The 22,265-nt window shown below is 40.3% G+C and overlaps 1 protein-coding gene across 3 annotated transcripts in view; it reads right to left on the bottom strand.

The window, feature by feature from the left end:
- The window catches only part of FNDC3B (fibronectin type III domain containing 3B), a 336,841-nt gene that overhangs the window by 268,851 nt on the left and 45,725 nt on the right, over positions 1 to 22,265 (bottom strand). The window lies entirely within an intron of this gene.

Genomic DNA, 22,265 nt, shown 5'->3' on the forward strand with positions numbered 1-22,265 from the left:
GGTATTTTGGCCCCAGCCTATACCAAGAAACATACTGGCCAAATTCATGAAAAACCTGATTCTGAGGAGAGAACCAGAGATCCATTTCCAAAGGCCAGAGAAAGCAATAATATACTAGGAAGCTTTTCTGACTTGAAAAAACCAAAGCCCTAATCACTGCTGGGAGAGTTCTAAGTTGGTGGACCTGGCCTTCAAAGTAGTAACAAAATGTCCTGGTCCCTCACTCCGTGGGCCAATGACCCAAATTTCCTTACATTAATTCAAGATGTGAATCAGCAGTACAGTACCCAAATTAGTTTCAGATGACAAGAGAAAAAGAAACGTAACAACACCAAAAGGAACAAAGTATAACCATCAGAACAGAAGGAGCCAGCCCAGCTGCAGGAAAAGGGGGGGATAAGTTAAGTCGGGCAGAGGCACCGGCTCCCAAGCTCATTCACCCACCCTCTAATGTGGCTTTGGACTGACTTCTAGACCATCCCAGGGAACTGTCTAAATAAGCAGATGCAGTAAAGGAACCAATAAGAAGACTGTACACCATCAGTGTTAACTTTCTGCTTCCATTCTGCAATTTAAAATGCACTTTCAGAAACCAAATGGGTTCCCTGATGAAAGGGAAATTGATGGAAACCCATCAATTACAGGAACCTCTTATAAAGCAATTGGGCAAATAAATCATCTAATAAATATTAATAAATAATCTTCAAAATTCATACCACTAAAGATAACTGTGATTCCATAAAGTTTGTATCTTTTCCAATAAAACACAGAGTAACCAATCACATGCACATAATCTAAACAGCATGTAAACACTGGCTTGCAACATGTTTGTTCTACAGCCTGAGAAAAATACCATCATGGGCACAGTGGTAAATCAAAGCCTGAGGGGCGCCTGGGTGGCTCAGTCAGTTAAGCGGCTGCCTTGGGCTCAGGTCATGATCCCAGGGTTCTGGGATCGAGCCCCGCATCGGGCTCCCTGCTCCGTGGGAAGCCTGCTTCTCCCTCTCCCACTCCCCTTGCTTGTGTTCCCTCTCTCGCTGTGTCTCTGTCAAATAAATAAATAAAATCTTTAAAAAAATAAAATAAAATAAAGTACCAGTTGACTTCTAATAGTGAGAATCTATGGCAGGCCTGGTTTCAGAAAATTGTCATAAACATACCAGAGAAATGTTCTAGCGATTTATGTAACAGTAATAAGAAAAAAAACTTTTTTCCTGTTGCAAAGACAAAACAAGAACAACAAAACAGAACAAAAGAGCAGTAGTCAAAAAAGATAACAGGACAAACTTCTCAATCACAGAAGCCAGGGATTTTGCTTTGCTGGGTTGTGTTTGGGGCAAAGGGGTTTGAGAGGTTACTAAGAAATTACTGTATTCTCTTTTAAAACAATGTAACTATCAGGCAGCTAATGCTGTATGAGTGAGTACAAGTTTCTAAATGGCTTCCAATATAAAACCTAAGTCTAATAAAAATTTATAAAAATTTATTATGACAAATGTTTGTGCAGCTGACTTACACTTGTTTGTGCCATGGCTGTAGTAACAAATAAAAACACAGAAAAGTCAAATTTTGACGGAGAATCATAGAGCATAGAAAAAAAAAAGAAACAACTAGGTTCATGAACCTCCTCTCATACCCACGGCTTTATGCATGTATGCCATCAGTCACAAAGACTAACAATTCCTCATGTGTGGTCTCCCTTTGTAAGCTTTATTAGCAAGATTTAGAAAGACAAAGAGGGAGGAGGAGAGAGCTGGAGAAATGAGGGGAGGGAAGGAAACAAAGTTAGCTGTACACATTCCTACAACTAACGTGATGTCACAGTACCCTTTGCTATTGTATTTTCCTCATCAGAAAAAACTTTCCTTACTGCTCCGCGCTGGTTTTAAAAGGTAAACCCCTTGACTGGTATTTCAAGACCTAGAAACTCTGAAAATGGTGGTCATTTCTTGCCTTCTGAGCAAGACTAGAAACAGCTTTCTAATAACTATGGAAACGACAAGAGCAACAATAGGGGAAAGAAAGGATTCAAACAAAACAAACACTATACAATCATCTTTACCTCCGAAATGGAGAAAAAACTGCTCATCAACCAACACACATCTGTTTTTGCCACTTCCCTGTGACTACAAGAGCAGAGCTTTGCTTTCCCTTTCCCAGCAACATGAAACCAGTGCCCCCCCCCCCCCCCCCCCCCCCCCCCCCCCCCCCCCCCCCCCCCCCGCCTGGCTCTGCCCATGCAGATTAGCATGTGGCCATTTATGAACCTGGACACAAGAAAGCTGGAGTGGTCCCGAGGGCTTTTTCTTGCACTCACCTCTCCCGTACTCTGTGGGCTGGGACGGTACTTGGGTACAGGCAAACATTCCCCTTTGCTTTTTAATAAATCAAATTAGATTGTGGGTGGGGGAGAGAGGATATGGAGAGGGACTAAGGATTTTTATCAGAAATTTTCACAAGCCCTCCGCAATCAAGAGTTCAAAGGACCAGTGTGTTATGGTAAATAGCCTATAGTAGAGCGACCCCAAGATTGGGTATTGCAGAATCTGAGTTCTAATCCAGGGTTTGCCCATTTACTCTGAACATCATTTCTTCTTTTATAAAACGACAAAAAGTTATAGATTAGCCTTTAAGGTTCCTTTCTGGTCTTAACAGACCATGTGTCAAACACCGCTGCTGACTTAATACAGATTAAACTCAAGCTAGGAGAGGTTTACGCCAAACTCTGAAAACCTAGAGTTACTCTTACTCGTAAAAGTAGAACCTGAGCCTTATGCATAAAAGAGAGGAAGAATCTAAGTAAGATGTTGGAAAAAGAATGTATTGAGCAAATAGTGATGGTAATCACTGTGTTTTTATGCCAGTGAAATCTAATTTTACAGCTGAGTTCCACACAGCTGTGGAAGAAAGACTCTTGCCATGGCTTGCCACTTGAATGAAAGAAGGAGTGGTGATAACTGTTCATGCAGAAAAACCTCTTGAGACATGAGCAGTACCTGGAGGTATGCACCCAGCTGGTTGGTTGAGGCACAAATTGTCTGGAATTTGTCTTCTTGTCTGATATGGGTTCATTAGCGAAGTTTAATCACAGTTGTCTAAAAAAGTTCTCAACCTTAAAAACACCCTTGCCTTTTGCCTCCAATTATAAACACAGGATATTTAGGTGCAGTGTTTAAATCCACAAAGAAATCTTGTGAAATCAAGTTTAGATGAAAAACACCACCACCACCACCACCACCACCACCCTGGATTAAAATAAATAATGGTTTATGCAACAAGTAAAAAAGAATTGTCCACGGTGATCTGGGGAACAAGGAGGGGTGCCAAGTAATCTAATGTATATATAGGTCCTGCCTTCAAGAAGACTTAGATGCTTTTGTGGTGTGCTTTTAATTTGCCTCTGCTTAAACGGCAAGACACAGCCACGTCTGAACTCAAAATTACTATAGAGAAGGCACTGTTTTCAGTGGGGGGAGGAGTCTATACATCTAAGGATTATATGTAAACATTATAGTAATCTGAGGCTACTTTTATAATTCTCCAGAAATACTGCCTCCATGGCACCCCCCTCCCAAGATACCCCAAATCTTTAAGGAAACCTAAAACCTGAAGGGAAAAAAAAAAATCACGTCACTGTATATTTACAAACTCTGGACCTGAGATCCACGTCCATGCCTAAGTAACAACTCGGTTCTGCAAATATTAACTAAAAGGAAAGGGGGCCCCATCTACCAAAAAAGTTTACCAAATGTTTGTTTGCTTTGTTCATTGTTTCTAAATGATGTTTAAAGAAGTTTACAGGGGTAATTATAGACATTTCTATTAGAACACCTCGACTCAGCTACACTCAGCACAATAAATGTGACATCCCAAGGATGATAGTCTAGCACCTACAAGGAAACATTCCGAAGCTATGAGCACTCATCTGTACATATATCCAAGCTAATTGTCCCGCAGACTTTATCCATGGATGAGAATAACTGAAAATACGTATTTTCAATGACATCTGGACTTGTGTGGCTGTTTCTTTAGATCCTTTTCTGTAGGACATTGAAGAAAAGTCTGGAAAACTCCAGTCCAAGAATGGAAAGGTCATTTCTCAAGCCCCCTCCAGTTTGAGGCCTTGCCACCCCTGCCCCCATCTTCTTCCAGCTGCAAGAGAAGGTAGGAAGAGATGAGCGGGAAGTCAGAAGACACGTACTCCTTCCCAGAACCAGAATCTCACCCCTCGCCCAGCCCTCGGGCACGGCCATCTGCCCGGAACCCCCACAGCGCTGTGTGTGCTCTGGGGTGCCAAGTATTCCTGCACAGTCTCTCCGTGTCTCCATCTCTTCATCTGTAGTAAGGGCTCCTTAACACAACTTCTAGATTCCCCTTTAAAAGAACCCAATACGTACTATTACTGTTTTTAGATTCGTATCATGAATTAAAGTCCCTTTTGTACAACCACTGAGTACCAAGCAGCCACGCCTAACACCCTTTATTTGGGGGGAAACGTGTGTTATAAGCACCAACTGACTGACTGCTTCTGGAAGAGTGAGAAGAGCTCTGAAGCTCTTCCTTCAGCCGGGTGGGGCAAAGGCACTGGGTGAAGCACCTGCACACTAATGCCCATCCAGCCTCACGCCGTTCACCCGACGTAGGCAGCGTTCCCCTTTTACAGCTGAACGCACCATCGAGTCATCGGCCCAAGGAGACTCAAACAGAAAGTGACCGTAAGGAGTCCTTGCTCTCTTAGCCAGCTGATGATGACATTCAAGAGTCTCACAACCAACACAAAAGTGGAAACGCTGACGAAGAATTCATAGGTCAGTGATTTTAAAAATTCAATAAAACATGATCATGTACATCATTGTTGAGTCGCTGTTGTGCACCTGCAACTAATAGGCTACTGTGTGTCAACTCTCTCTTCCCCCCCCTTTTTTTTAAATTGAACAAGCACATGATACAAAATTCAAAAACTAACTTTCAAAGAAACCTGATAGAAGTACATTTCTCTCCTACCCAGGCCACTGCTCCCCTACACAATGGCAACTCTGAGTTTTTCGTGTACCCTTACCCAGGTGCAGGTTTAACAATTTTTAGGACCTTTTTAAAGTAGCTTAAGAAAGGTTAAGCTAATTGTATCATCATGTAGTCTGGACGGTTAGAAATTAACCTGGGAGGAAAATAAACCCTGCATAAACCAGATTTTAAACTCCCAAAGGGATATCCTCCACGGGGATTTTTAAGGAGATGTACCATGACTAAATACAAAAGCAAAATTACTTCACAAAGGAAAAACGCAGCTTAGCGAGTTATTGGGGAGGCTGCTAGAACAAGGCCTTTGCTACCAAGGGTTTCAAGATTGTATTATTTTCGATTATCTCAAAAGGACTTAGTTGAAAGATACCTTCTAAAATAGCATCAAACCAAAGGACCAGAACAAAAATTATTATCCATTGTTGGAACAAATATTTATTGAGTGCCCACTATATGCCAGGCACTGAACTAGAATCCTCAGATTCTAGAAATACAGGCATGGGGTTAAACAGCATTACAGTGAAACGTTATACTCAGTAACGAAAACGAAATCCACACTGGACACTTCTGATGAAACAACACAAAGTCAGCAGACCTCGGTGCTCTATGCAACCTTTCATCTGAGATAAGCTCCAGGGTCTAAATTTGGTTTCCCAGCTGTGGCCTCTTTTCTAGTCTTAAGTGTTCCAGAAGATGAATTTGTCTTCAAAACATGCCCCCTACACCTCAATCTTCATTTCTGATCAGTCAGGAGGATACTAAAATTATTGCTTTCATCAGCTCATAGAGAATTCAACCATGTTTATTTTACAAACTCAGTTTTGTTTACTCATATAGATGTCATCTAACATCCGTTATAAGGAAAACAATCTGCACCCTTAAGATCATTGATGTTTTGTCTGATTTATACTTAAATATGTATTTCAAAGATTTCTGATATTTCATTACTAACTGTGGACGTTGGTTCAAATATATACATATATTTTTAAATATGATTCTTTTCTCCACCTCTGTGGGGAAGGGAGTGGGTGTCAATGAGTGAACAGTATATGATACACTGAAAATCAGTTTATAAGCATGGTGTTATTGCTTGAAGAATCACTACAGTTGATGACATTCTCATAAGCAGCTTTGTATTTCACTTAATGTGACTGAACACAAAGCAAACACCAGGTGTTTCTTAGAGCTTATAATGTACTGAAACAGAGAATTCACATGAAATGACAAAACTTGCAAAGAAACAAATAAGCAGGTGCAAAGGCTCCTATTAGAGAACATTTACTTACTATCTCAGATTAGCCCATTACTATAAAATTTTAATGAGATAATGTATGAAAACCACATTATTAAATCATCCTGACATTTTTTAAACTATAAAAATGTGGAATTCTTTAGAAAAAAAATTTTCTTCTTTTCAAGAAAAGAAAAAAAAACCTGTCACATACCACAGAGCATTAAGGAGGCTGGTTTTAATAGTTGAAAATAATGACTGGTGTATACACACGGTTTATGTGCAAATGGATGAATCTAAATGCTTGAATGTACGGTGCTTGCCTACATTCTAAACACTCCCTGTCAATAATGAGGACATCATTAATTATACTAATATAATTTGTTAAGAAAATGTGAGGGGCTGCATTCATTTATTTAATGAATACGTATCTAGGTTCTGCTCCGTGCAAGATACCTTTATGCTGAAATTATACAAATTCTAAATCTGAATCTGTTGTTAACGGACTTCAAAATTTTTCCAACAAAATAATTTTAAATTTCAACTCTGACACAAAACCCGTGTTCTCCAATTTTCATACTTCCCCATATGAGAATGCATGAAAGACACACCAGAAAATGTTTCCATTAATGTGACTGAAGAACTCAGAAGCACGGAGAATGAAAAAGACAACATTTTAGGGTTATTAATAGTTATGACTTCACGAACCTCACAAAAGGGTCTTAGGAATGCCCAAGGGTCCCCCCACACCACACTTTGAGAACCAATGAACCAAACTAAGTTGCTTAAAGAAGAAAAATTTAAATTCATTCTCTCGTAGACAAAGATTGCAGTCCCTATTTTATATTCTGTACATCCACAATCCACCTGACAAAATCTGAACAAAAAAACATATTAATGCAAATGAAAAGCTCTCCAAATTCTATCATGGATTTTTCTCTCCAGGACTTTATGTTTCACTCTTTAAAGCACTTTGGTGAAACAAATTCATTTGGTAAGATCTCGAAGGAAGTAGGAGCAGTAGGCTGGAGGGATAAGAAAATGGATGTTGAGGGCCAGGTCCTCCCCCGCGGGGAGGGTCAGCAAAACTAGAGTTCAGGAACAGGGTGGGACCTGACTCCAATAAATCCAGGCCCACTAGATGGGACTCCCATTCAACATCTATGGTCAGACTCATGCCCTGCATTCAAAGCAAGTGATCAACTGGCACCATAATCATAGTGGAGGTGATGGAGTTGCCCAGGTCATGCATCCATGCCAGCATGCCAGCTTAGTTCACTGACAGGCTGGTCTGCTTCACAGGGAGGCTGGAGAGATATATCCTACTGGAAAAATGTTTATTCTTTCATATGGAGAAGGAAAATCTGGGACCACTGAGTTGATGGAGCACCTTGAAGAAATCTCTGGAACTGTGGAAGTAGTTGAAGAATAATGGCCAAGGCAACCATTATGGGTGCGTCTTAAGTCCAGTTTAAAGAAGATAACCATCCTTGTGATCTTGGACTTTACAATGGAGCTGTGAAAATTACCCATGAGTTCCCTCAGTTTTCCTTTGGGGCTTGTGCAATAATGATTGATCTTGATACATTTTTTATGACTGCAAATGAGCTACACTGAAGACTGTTAAAGGAGGCCCCTGATATTTGAGGGAGCGATTTCTGTGATTTTTAATATTTAATCTGTTCCCTTTTTAATTTCATTTACCTAACTTTATTATAGATTGCAATAACCCACTTTTGATGGAACCTGTATATTCACAGTTCTCACCTAAGTCCTCATCAAAAATCACTTCTCTAGTATATGGTCAGGTAAGATGCAAGAACAAAGCAGCTGCCTTGAGTTTAGTTTTGTTTTATTAATAAAAGTTTAAATGGTTAAAAAAAAAAAATCAAGTCCAAGGAATAAAGACACAAAAAATTTATGTTGCCGTTCCCAAGTAAGAATCGTACCTACTCTGATCTCTAGACCTTCACTTACTGCTCAATGAGCCCACTCAAAACCCAGAGACAACTTGATCTAGTATTTTCTAGGGTCACTAACTTATTTTCTTTTGCCATTGCCTATTACGTCTTTCATCAAAGAATCCAAAAAAAGTTTTCTGTGGCCTAAGTAGAACTCTTAAAACAAGAAACTCAAGTTTCAAATATAGACAAGTCAGCAAGACAGTGAATTCCTCTCTTAGAGCAACAAATTAGCAAAATTAAAATATGGCACAGCTAACTGATTTGCATTCAACAAACAATACCAGATTAGAGACTTCCCTTTTATTTTTAAAAATAGATTTAACAGGCATATTAATTTTCCACTGGCCACTATAAATAAATGGAACTCCAAAATATCTTTCTTTGCAAGGGCCTTCTGGCCAGTCACTGGTAGCCTGACCCCATGTGGAATGTGTATTTACATTGCCGAGAGGAGGCATTGTGTGCTGGTGGGAAACCACTTCTCACCGACCTCCCATTCAACGGAGGGCTCCACAATAGGTACTCATACAGGAAGCAGGCCTTGCTAAGAGCACCTCTGGTTGTTCCAAAGAGAACTTTTCCAAGGCAGCAGGTCGGTGAGCCACTGTAAATGCCATGTTCACAGGCCCTGACTGCTTACACTTCAGGGTCAACAAAGCTAGTGCTGGCCACAACCGCTGCCCTGAGTTCTTTGAAACTGTCACAAATTCCATTTCATTTTTCTAGCTAATCTCTCAGGACATCACTTTGTTTAATATATATATATATATATAAATATAGCCGTAACATTTTTTTCTCAAATACACTGTAAAATACTCCAAGAATCTACTGCTTTTCAAAGTCCTATGAAGTGTTTGTACTGAATATGCAATATAAAATATCAAAACTTCAAAAATTGCTTCATTATCTCCGCTTAAAATTATGCTTCCTTAAATACTGACCTTTTTTTTTTTTTTTTAACTGCAAAGGAAAAAATAATTATTTAATGCCTCACAGAAAAGCACGCATGGTCAACATCTCATCAGTAACGGCTTCTGTACACATACGTGAGGGAATAATGGTGACCACTTATATATGCCATCAAATCCACCAAATGGCTGAAAAATACAGTTTATAGGTTTTGTCAATTCAATACTAAACTACTGAACTACTGCTAACGCTCTTTCCTCCCTACTTAAGTGTGTAAAAAACACAACCTGGTTCTTTCAAAAATGTGTTCATTAAATTCTCAATGCCCCAGTTTCTCAACCTAAAAGAGAGGTAACAGCTGTTTCCTACAGTAATATTTTTAGACCATTAAATAATTTAATGATATTGGGCAAAGGGCAACTCTTCTGGATTGTTTTTCTCATTTCTCTAATTAAAGGACTGAACTCCGTGATCAGCATAATAATCTATCAGTTTGGGCCCAGCAACAAAGAATATCACAATTAACACATACCTGGATTCATTAGAAGTGTAATACTTAAGGAAGCCACCGGAAAAATAAAAGGTATCTGCACCCATGCCAACCATAAATAATACCACTTACTAGCCACAGGAAATCACTTTTACAAAACAGAAGTAAACCAGAAAACCCAGAGGAAATGCTAACAACACAGCGTTTAGTGAAATGTAGCTAGTCAGAACATATATGTAACATCTAACTGTTTAAAAAGACTGAAATGAAAGACTCAAACTGTTAACACTGGTTAACCCCAAATAATGAAATGATGAGTTCGGTATTTTAAAGTATCCTACAATGAGCAACTGTAATTTTTATAATGATAAAAGTTAACTTTTAGAAACATGGTATATTTCCATTTATTTTGCTCCATGTGATGGTTTACATTTTTGTAATGAAAATACTTTCAAACCACTGCCCAACACAAAGTGAAGACCTAAAGGATAAGGGTTTATCCAAGTCTGGCAGAACTGGTTCCCACCATTCAACCTTAACTGTGCGACACAACAATGGAAGAACATCTCCGGTTAAGTAACAGATTTGGTAACATTTACAAAACCAGCCCTCGGGTCATGCTTGCTGCTTAATCCCCAGATTAGGCATGCTCACCAGGACCAACCCAAACAGTTTTTTTTTGTTTTGTTTTTTTTTTAAAGGGAGTAGGGAAAAGGCAGGTTCCCCAGCCTTACTTTTTTTAGATAACAAGCCCTCCAAAAAATCCTCTTCCAACTGCCAAAATAAATCAAACCTTCTGGGTGGAGAACTCTCTGTCAATCAAATGAGACTGAGCAAAGATAAACTAATAATAGAAATCTGTTACATACTTACTTAGCTGTGCTAACTATGCTAGTCCTTAACTAGCACAAAGGATTTCCAAAACCCTGGCTCTGAAAAGTACAGGGTGGAGTCAGAGAGCTCCCTCAGGGTTGGCAGGCCTCCTTCTTGGTGGAAAAGTAACTACCCAGTCCTATCTTTGTGGGTTCTCGCCACCGCACCCTCCCTCATGTGAAACCTTCTAAAAATATTTGTCCCATATTTTCATTCCCTCATCCCCATATATTATAACATATAACACATGTTCACTCTAGGATTCTGGAAATACAGAAAAGCAGGAAGAAAAGTTGATTCTTCATAATCCTATCACCAAGAAACCTCCACTGTTAAAATGGTGATGTTTCATTTCAGTTTTCTCTATCCACACGAAATTTATACAGAGGGCTGCAATCTACACAGTACAGAGCAATCTGCCTATTTTTTATTGGATACTTAATGATCATAACGATGACATTGACAACTTAAAAAATAAGCAAGAACTGGTTCCTAAAAACTCAACATTTTCAGAGATGGTAGCAAAATCCTCTTCTAGGGACCTTGGCAGAAAGATAGGGGAGGAGAAACATATTTAACCCATATGCCCAACATGCACCTAACCCAGTGCACGGCCAGACGTATAACTTCTTTCTAGAAGGTATCAGGTCATAATGACATAACACTCTCAGATTGTGTACAAGTATTTAACTAGAATCAGGAAGTGAATGATCCCCAAGAATTACTGTAAATTCAATTCGTTCCCATGTTTATATACATATAAGTTTCTAAAAAGTAGTTTTATTCTCTACCTCCTAAGAGCTGTAGGATGTTTTAAGTTAACTGTTCGTAACACTCCCTTCACAACTTTGACCCTACCCTCTCAGCAGAATGTATTTACCAGGAATCAAGGTCAATAGCACTATGCCCCGAAACACTTACCCTGAGCATCTAGGTGTAGTGATGCCAGGAAAATTATTAACAGAGACTCAAACTGGCAAACACTCTGATGTGACATAAAATATCTTAGTATTAAGTCTGAACACATGTATCACAGCATAGAAGAGTGAAAAATTGGAAACTATCTCATCCATACAACAGAAGACTAATTTTAAATCCTACAAATGGATCTGTTAACAAAGGAAGATGTTCACAACCCACTGTTTATAGGGAAATAACAACATAAGGGAATCACATGGTAAATAAAAGGTTTATGCCATGGTCTTATTTGTTCAAAACTAGGAATATGTTTATTTTTCACATAGAAAAAAAAAATCAAAGAATATACCCTCAACTGTTCACAGTGATTATGGTGAGAAGGTAGGATGAAGTTTTATCAACATGTTCTGATTTTTTTTTTTTTTAATGATGCTTTTGTTGGGGGGGGGGTTATATAGAGAACAAAGAGCATCTTAGGGGTTATCTCACTATATCTGTCAAAGAATCTAATGAAGAATGAGAAACGGATAATGGATATCTGGCCAATGATGATCTTATTATACAAAACACACCTCTATGATTTCCTGATCAGGGCCACTGGTTTTAAGAGGCCCATATTCTAAAGCTCTGCAATAGCTCACAGGTGTGGTTTCTTTCCCCTTCACTCTAGGCACAGCTGGGCAGACCAGCTTGATGCTCAGGACTGTGAACCTCCTAGAAGCTATTTTCGGTTTCCAGATAGATCAGAGAATTCTAAGTCGAAAACGGAACCTTGAAAAGTTCAGTTCTGACTCAGACTTGTACAATATCTAAACATCTCTAACAGACCAGAGGCTTGAAAGTATCACAACCCAATTTTTTTTTTTTTTTATTACACTATATCCTTCAGTTAGTGATCCCAGGATTTCCTCTCCCAGTCAGTAAAAATACAGTTCTTCGGAATAACAGGATGATAGGAATAGATAAGGTCAGAATTAGACAGAACTGTGTCTGAGTCAGTGAAAAACATAAATTGTTGATTATTTTTAAACCACCATTAAAAGGATTCTTCCTTTGTTGGAAGTAGGTTCTCCCTGACCCTTCCTTTCCATTACCACCACAAGCAACAGCACCCTCATTCAGGAATTAAATCACTTCTAGATTTCTGGAAACCTCTGAAACCAACTTACCCTGCCTACCTTCTCTCTGTGGCCCCCCTTCCATCCATTCTACCTGGCACATGAAGACCATGTAATTCATTTCTGGGACATCACTTGCACTAAGTCACTACTCGCTCAAAACCAGTGATTCTTCCAGCAGAGTCTGGAGAAGCACTCGTAGGAGATGTGGAATGAGCGACTTCATACTGTGGGAGAAGCTGATCCACAGCACTCACCGCTCAGATCAGTGCTTCTCCAAGTGTGAAGCAGGAACTCTGTGACCAAATCAAGTGGGGCACTTGCTAAGGAATGTAGCTTCCTTACAAAGGTCTGCAGCAGCATTATTCATAAGTGCCAACCGAGCAGAAACCACCCAAACATCTGTCAACTTTAGAGTAAATAAAATGGAGTACAACCATACATTGGAATATTCTTTGGTGATAAAAAGAAATGAGGTACTGATACATGCTACAACATAAACCTTAAAAATAGTACCTGCCCAGGGGCTTGCCTATGGTTTTGCCATAGTTTGCTTCATCCAGATTACAATTCTCTGCTTCCCCCCCCCAAAAAAAAACATTTTTGTGGGTTAAAAAAAAAAAAATACACTACGTGAAAAAGGCCAGTCGCAAAAGGCCACATATATTATATGATTTCCTTTATACGAAATGTCCAGAAGAGGTGAACTTCTAGAGACAGAAAGTAGATTGGTGGCTGGCTGGGTGCGGGGGTGGAGTCGGGAGTGACAGCGAACTGGTTGGACAAGGTTTCTTTTAGAAGGTACAAAAATGTTCTGGAATCTGATAGTGGCGATGGTTGTATAATCCTGTGAATATGCTTTAGAATATTGAATTTTACATTTTAAATGAGTAAACGTTATGGTATGTGAATTATACCTCAATAAAACTGTTTAAAAATACAGATCCCTCAATTCCACCACAGAGCAGAATCTCTGGAGGGAGGCCTGGATATCTTGCCTCAGAACAAGGGCAGAGGATGCGCATTTTTACTAACCACCCCAGAAAAGTCATAAAAGGCGGTGAAGTTAACATGGCCTTAGCTTTTTCCCCAACACCATATATATAGACTTTGTAGATTCCGCACCTCAAAAATGTGTCTCAGGCCTGATACAAGCACTCTAGTCACCCACCCCATATAAATGTATTTCCCACTCTGCCTGCACAACCGTCCCTTCTAACCTGTGACTCTCCAGGGAGCACACAACCACTGAACCTCTGCTCTTGTTATTACTCTCCTCCTCCTGGGAGATCCAACCATTCTGTCCAGGCCTTATCTGCTACTTAAAGCTACCTCAAAATTACTCCAGTTCACGATGACCTCTACTGAGAACCCTTTGGGCATTCATATCCTCAAGTGTGAAACAAGTGTGACTGACTACCAGACTTTCTTCCACATCTGATAGCTTGAGCATCTCTGAGAGACTCCAGAAAAATTCCAGATGAGCAGACTTTCTTCCATTCAATTTCCTTGTTACATCCAAATAATGTGTCTTGTGCAACTTTTCCCCCCTACTTAATTTAATGCATGGATACGTTAAATAACTTGAGCCTTTTTTTTACAGGCTAGAGAAAGCATACCTGTTAAAGGGTCCTCAGGATACCAGGACAGGGTGTGGCATATGGAAAGCGCTCAGCTATGGGAGGAGTTCCTGGATACCTAAGAAGTCACTCCCGTAGCTGCAGGCTCTTCACAGACTTCCTGGGTTTGCTGAGGTATCCATACAGATCTTTTGTGTGGGGAGACCTCTAATTTCCGTACTGCTTCTGTCTCACATAGGGTATTTGCTGTTCTTCTTTTCCAACACTACCAACCAGTATCAAAAACACCTGTAACGTGTTGGTTTTTCTGCCAGTAATGATGGCTTGAAGACAGCATTTCAGAGAAAGTGGTTAAGGTTAGAGGTACACTCCACGGCACAAAATGAACAAAGATAGCTGGCCCATCTTGTGAGCAATCTGCAATCTTATTCTCTGAGGCGGGCTACGGACATTCATTACAGCCCTCTACCCGCCCCCCACCCCCATACAACGCAAGGCCAGTAAAATGCCAGAGCGCTCGGGTAATATTACTGGAAGCAACACAGTTCTGAAAATTGCTCTTCAGTGACTACTCTTGTCAAGATGAATAAATACAAATTCCACGTGAAAATGTGTGTCAAAAGACACTGCCTACTACGAAAAGCCAACTTTCTGAAGAAGCTAATAACTTTGAATCACATGTTATAGGTACAGATATGCATTCTTATATTTCCAGCAACTGTAGTGACAAAGTTAACTTTGTAAAGCTGAACTCCAAGATGCTCCAAAACAAATACACAGGGACACACACACATGCATACACACACACTCTCTCTCTCCCAGACTAGGAAATTACAGAGTGCTCGATATTACAATGCCCATTTCTAAATCTACAAAATAGGGGCGCCTGGGCGCCTGGGTGGCTCAGTCGGTTAAGCGACTGCCTTCGGCTCAGGTCATGATCCCGGAGTCCCTGGATCGAGTCCCACATCGGGCTCCCTGCTCAGCGAGGAGCCTGCTTCTCCCTCTGACCCTCCCCCCTCTCATGTACTCTCTCTCTCTCTCTCTCTCTCTCATTCTCGCTCTCTCAAATAAATAAATAAATCTTAAAAAAAAAAAAATAGGGGCGCCTGGGTGGCTCAGTTGGTTAAGTGTCTGCCTTTGGCTCAGGTCATGTTCCCAGGGTCCTGCTCAGCGGGGAGCCTGCTTCTCCCTCTCCCTCTGCCTCTGCCTCTGCCTGCCGTTCCCCATGCTTGTGCTCTATCTCGCTCTCTCTCTCCCCGTCAAATTAATAAAATATTTAGGGGCACCTGGGTGGCTCAGTCATTAAGTGTCTGCCTTCGGCTCGGGTCATGATCCCAGGGTCCTGGGATCGAGACCCACATCGGGCTCCCAGCTCCGCAGGAAGCCTGCTTCTCCCCCTCCCACTCTCCCTGCTTGTGTTCCCTCTCTCGCTGTGTCTCTCTCTGTCAAACAAAATCTTAAAAAAAATAAATAAAATCTTTAAAAAGAATAAATAAATCTACAAAATATCTGACTTCGTAATTTCTAATATTTTTCAGATGTTTGCAAATTAAGAGAAAATATCCATTTCTTCAGATTGGACTGTCTTTTATACATTTTAATATATATAGAGTAAAACCTTGGTAATTCAAATTAATTGAGGAAAGGCCATCTAAATATATAAGAAGCAATTGCAACAGCAAATTCAAACGCAGCTAAACCTTTCAACAGCACTGCCAAGTGGAACCCCTATCTGCTCTACTTAACAGATAAGATACACTTGTACCTCTAACAGCTGCTACTTAAAACATATTTTCCCAAGTACTTCAGAAGTTGTATTCTATTCTACTCCTGCTCCCCAGTTCCCCAATCCCAGCCTAATTTTGCTAAATTATTTTTCAAACTCTTCATAGAGAATGAAGAGATGACTGGGATGAAAAAATGAAATTTGCCCACCTTATCTGCAGTACCCAGATCAAACAAGGTAAAGAATGATTTAGTTTTAGTTTTGTGAGCTGGACCCTAAGTAAGGGTATCAATTTATATTCATAACCTTATCCTGCCACACGAGAGAGCAAAGTGATGATAAATACTACCCCGGAGAATCAGGACACCTGGAGTATCCGGATTCTACCAAGAACTCTTTCTCTGCTCCTAGGCACAGACCCTTCTCCAGTCCCCTACCGTGTGTTTGGTGGGAGCCCTAGGGTTCTTCTCACGTGCCCATCCAATTAATTTGGTGCCTGCCTAGAGAACAGTGTTGAGAAAGATTCACTGCACCGGTTCAGTGGTAATGAGAGAAGGCTGCCAAGGCCCTGAGGTTAAGGGGGGGGCGGCGCATGTCACATATTTGCTACCCACTGGTTAGAAAAAGCACCACAGACCCTCCCCACTTAGGTGTTCTCGGCAGATCAAGAACTGCGGGGGCAGGAAAGAGGAGGTACTTTTGGTGCGGGGCGAGAAGCAGCAACAAAGTCGCCCGTCTCCACCTCTAATTCCTTCAACATTTCAAAGACCATATTAATATCTGATCATTCAAAAGTGACTGACTTTTTAAAATGTTAAGCAACGTCTAATAATTAAGATTTCAGATTGGTGGGTGGGAAGATGGATGAAATAGGTCAGGGGATTAAGAGGTACAAACTTCCAATTACAAAATAAGTCGCAGAGATGAAAAGTACAGCATAGGGTATATAGTCAACAAGATTATAAAAACATTTGGTGACAGATGATGACCACACTTATCATGGTGAGCACTGAGTAATGTATAGAATAGTTGAATCATTATGTTGTACACCTAAACTAATATTAAACATTGTTAATTATACTTCAACAAAAAAGGTTTATAACTATAAAAAAAAAAAACAGATTTAGGATTAAACACACCCACTCAACTCATTTAACAAATCACAACCAGAGCACTCCTACAAATGAATGATATATGTGGAAATCATATGTGTGATTGGAGTCATAACAAGTTGAGTGGACAGATCTGAAAATTCATTCCGTCGGCTGTTCAAACACTTCCCGGGTATCTTACACACCTGGCACTGTGCAGACGCTGGAAATCCGGCTTTGCACACTTGGCTAACTATGTAACTGAGCTACATTCTCAGTAATAATGAATGGTGAGTGAGATTTTCAAACCTCCATGTGCTTGATCTTTCCAAGACAGCCTGATTGGAATCTTCTCTTTTTAGGGTTCCCAAATCCTCTGTCAAAGGTATTACAATATTGCGGGGCGCCTGGGTGGCTCAGTCGTTAAGCGTCTGCCTTCGGCTCAGGTCATGATCCTGGGGTCCTGGGATCGAGCCCCGCATCTGGCTCCCTGCTCCGCGGGAAGCCTGCTTCTCCCTCCCCCACTCCCCCTGCTTGTGTTCCCTCTCTCGCTGTGTCTCTCTCTGTCAAATAAATAAATAAAATATTAAAAAAAAAAAAAAAAAAAGGTATTACAATATTGCTATGATTGAAATTACGATCTAAAATCATACTGCTGAAGGCTTAATAAAGCTGACATTCAACTTGCGGGTGGTGTATGTTGCCGGCTACCCCCTACCTTCAATCAACTGATGAGGACTCAGGACTGACCGTCCCGTGGGAATCCTCCAAACATCTGCAGACAGCTGTACCGCATCACACTGTTTCCAACACTCACGGAGGAAATTTCCTCACCCCTAATAAATTCTGACCGTTTTTTTCCCCAGGGGTTAAGAAAATCCTGTGGTAAAACATCCTGCCCCAAATTCTTTATTATACTCCTAACAACATACATTCTAAAAGATGTTTTTGCATATTCTTGATTAATAAACTTCATTCAGAAATAAGAATAATAAAAGAAATCATTTGTTCAGAGCTAATTTTTACTTTGCAAAGTCCTACAGAGATTAGTTACTCACTGTGAGTTTAAAAAACTCACAGCACTAAGGGGCGCCTGGCTGGCTCCGTCCATAGAACATGCAACTTTTGATCTCAGGGTACTGAGTTTGGCCCCATGGTGGGTGTAGAGATTACTTAAAAATAAAAATCTTTAAAAAATAATAACTTAGGGGCGCCTGGGTGGCTCAGTCAGTTAAGAGTCTGCCTTCGGGTCAGGTCATGATCCCAGGGTCCTGGGATTGAGCCCCGCATCGGGCTCCCTGCTCAGTCAGCAGGGAGCCTACTTCTCCCTCTCCCTCTGCTGCTCCCTCTGCTTGTGCGCTCTCTCTCTCTCTCCCCGTCAAATAAGTAAATAAAATCTTAAAAAGATAAAAATTAAATAACTCACAGCACACTGATAATACTATTTATTCAAAGCGAATTCCATGAAATTCAACACTAAGACAAATCACTTCTCTCCCAATCCCTACTCAGTCCATAAGAAAGCTTATTTCCCTATCACTTAAACCAGAACCCTGAATATTATTTGGCCATTGTCTATATATCTTAAAAGTCTAACTGCTGGATAAATGAGTAAAAATACTACTTTTTTTTATACCTTCTGTACAAGCTAATTGTTTTAAATATCACACATATCCTAAGAGAATGCTGTCAACACAAATAATAAGATCATACTTTTATTTTTTTACAAAAAAAGATCAATTACATATCAAAATATACTTATGAAGATGCAGATCTGTGTAATTTGCTGTATGTAGATGATCTTCCCATTTTTTAAAGATTTCACGAGAAATTCTAGCACGGGACACATTGCCTGACACCTCCATGATATGAAGAACGGGATCTGGGTGGCAATCCGAAGATCTGGATTTAATTCAAGTTCTCTTACATATGCCAGCTGTGTGACCTGGGCTTCTCGGAGCCTACGTCTATCTGCAACATGGTGTGGCTGGACGAGGTCATCTCCCATTCCCTCCCAATTCTAAATTCTGTTTAGACAGCAGTCTCCCCAGTTTCGGATAAGTCATAAGTAAAGGTCTACTTAGAAGAAATGTTCCCTCGAAAGTACTTTGTTTAGCCACGTATCTTTAAAGAAAAATTACAATAGCTGTACAACACTCATTCGGGTCACACCTTGAATGACAAGCATTTTTAGGCTGCTGGCTTTTCCAGGAACAAGATGAGGCAAGCACTTCTCTGGTGCTCAGCTTCTCATTACTTACTCTGAAACTGAGTGGCTGGTTGATGAATGTTAAAAACTTCAAGATCTGAAGGCAGAAGTGGTAGATACTGGACTATCATTTCTTGCTATAGTGAACTGTGTCCTGAAGATCTCTGAATAAGGTCCGCCCTACAACTTCAAATTCTCCTGCAGCCTTCACGTCGTATAAGGAGGTCACAAATACAGAACCGTTTAAATCTTGTAGCCCCTGGCAAATACCAGATTCCAAATCATATTTTTGCATCAGCATTCACTTTTTTCTACCATGAGGGTTTGATTTCCCTTCTAGCATGTTACAACGTACACACATTTCGAAAATGCAACCTCAGCATTTAAAAATTTGCAATGAAATTTTTTTTAAGTTTGTTTTTAAATCAGCCACACCTTCAAGAGTATCTAATCCGTCCCTTATTTTTGAGAGGTCACACCACTGATTAATGGAAGGGTAAGGTTTCTTGCGCCTCTCCAATCACTTCAAATTTCTGAACATATTTTCTACTTAGGGTTTATAAAGGAAACTCAACCAACTTATAAGCTCTTTACCACACCACTCACACATACACCAACTCTTGCTTATCAAATTCCAAACTGTTCATTATCCTCCCGCCTTCCCCTCCCATCCCCCCCACCCCCATCAGCCTCTATCTGCAAAGTCCCAAACCAGGCAACTACTGAGGCTCTCAGAGAAAACAAGTCTTACCTAAGTTAGTAATAGGAAAGAGCAACAGTGCAAGGAAAAGATGACCGCACCTAATAATGGTACTTTACAATACAGGTAATTCATGTACCTTAACTAGAAGCACATTACCTAAAAAATAGGGAATCGATACAGATAGATTTGTTTTCTAAACAAGATGACTCTAAATTAGACTCTACGTTCCATCTGGATTCTACACTAAGTTTTAACCATGTCACTGCAAAATATTCCTGGGAGTAGCGTGGAAGAAAAGTAACTGCAAACCCAAGTAAAAGTGAGGGAAACAGATAAATCCATATGGAAACAGGAGCCAACTACATGTTGTATCAGTTTTGAATTTTTTTCCCCTAAATCCATCCAGGTGGGAATTTCCAAAATATATGACATGGAATATTCTGCTTCGTACTTATACATCTTATATGGAAAAACAATTCTATCAACCAAGCTTGAAACCTCTAGATGGAATAGCTAGAGGTTCTGTACTACCAGGCTTCCAAGAACTAATATGCACGGAGAATCTCAACAAGGTCAAACTTTTTTGAACACACAAACTTGTCTCAAAAGCTAGCATACACCAGATAATGCTCTTTGGGTAATACCGCTCTAGCTACCTAATTATTTTCAACTCTCCTAATGAACTTATGTGAAATCTCTATTTTATAGAGTCATGAAATGTTATTAGCACTTTACTTACATTGTTTCTTAGTCCAACTTTTAGGTAGAGTCAAAGAAAATTGGATCCGCTGGTTACCTCCATAATCAAGTAAGCAATTCAGAAGTCTAAAGGACGGACTGTACAATCTTCTTCACCCACATACTATCAGAATATAAGTCACATTCCCACATTAAACATGATTTGAAACTGTCTAGTTATTCAAATTTCCCCTAGGAATAGTATGCCATTTATTCTATTAAAAGGGATCCAAGGCTCAACTTACAAGTCCTCAAAACAAAAACAAATCTACAACATTCATTTTCCCTGAATGAAGTATCACTTTCCCCAAACAATAAAATGTTTTCTCCATCTTTTGCATTTCAGGCCACCACTACAAACAGAAAAACTGAATCTCTCTAGTGGACAGGAAATGCACAGATGGAGAACATATACCTTTAGGGCCCTTCTAATGCTGTACCTGAGCATTCAACGCGGCCGTGCACTTTCAACATCTGAACCAATTACGCATTAACAGTTCAACAAAGGAAGCATTTTTCCCCAGACTCACATTCCATGCTACCACTTCACAGTCAAAGCACTGAAGCTCATTCCTCTAAGTCTGAGCAGCTCGCTCTTCCCCCTTGCATACCATCCGCAATCACAGCTATAATCATAAAAAGGCTAGACCTAAAAGAGGTGGAGATCTTAGATAATCATTACATCAAGGGGCTGCGCTGTTCAGATGCCTACAGGAGCCAAGAAGGTAACGTCAATGACTAAAGTGGCCTACCTTTCCTTTTTCCCTCTTTTGGAAAACATGGCTAGAGAGAAAGATCTCTTTGTGGTTAGAAATTGAAGAATTAAAGAACGCACATGACGGCAAAAAAACTGACAGCTTCAGCATCGGGAGTCAATGGAGAGTGGTGGGGACCACTACACACAGGAGCTCAGGGGTTCCTGGGTGGCTCAGTCGGTGAAGCGTGTCTGCTTTCAGATCCCGGGGGGGGGGGGGGGGCCTGCTTTTCCCTCACCCTCTGCCCCTCCCCCCCGCTCGTGCTCTCTCTCGCAAATAAAGTCTTTTAAAATAAACAAAAAACAAAAAAACCAGAGAACTCAGCTCAGCCCTTGCTACCATGCAGGAATGCAGGCTGATACTGCCAGGTTTTCGAGAAAAAAACAGAAATTTCATTTCATGTGAAATCTATTCATTTCTAAGTATTGCTTCCAAATTAAAAAACAAAACAAACAAACACACAGTGCAAGGCCAAAAAAAACAAAATCTGCAGGCTCCATCCTTCTGCCCAGTTTACAAATTCAATCTCATCAAATCAGAGGGAACAACCAATGTCACCTGGACATGTCCAATCAGAGATATCCAGCTTTGGGCTGGACACATAATCTAAGACATGTCTCATCAATTTACAGCACCATCTGCTATATGTATACCACCTGCTGATTCATTTAATCACCAATTTACTGAGCACCTACTGTGAGTTTGAAGCTGTTGCAGACATTGGAAATTCACCAACGCACGGGAGAAAAAAAAACAAACAAAAACCCTTCTTCTGGAGTTTACATTCTTGAGGAAGGAAACAAGCAATGAACACAATACATAAGTTTTGTAGTGTGTAAGAAAGTGATACTGAATGTTTAAAAACAGAGCAAGGTAAGTGGAATTAAGAGTACTACATATTTAGTTGCATGTGGTACAAAGACTTTGCTGGGGCC

Source organism: Phoca vitulina, unplaced genomic scaffold (assembly GCF_004348235.1).
Source record: "Phoca vitulina isolate PV1807 unplaced genomic scaffold, GSC_HSeal_1.0 scaffold8, whole genome shotgun sequence".
Lineage (NCBI taxonomy): Eukaryota > Metazoa > Chordata > Mammalia > Carnivora > Phocidae > Phoca > Phoca vitulina.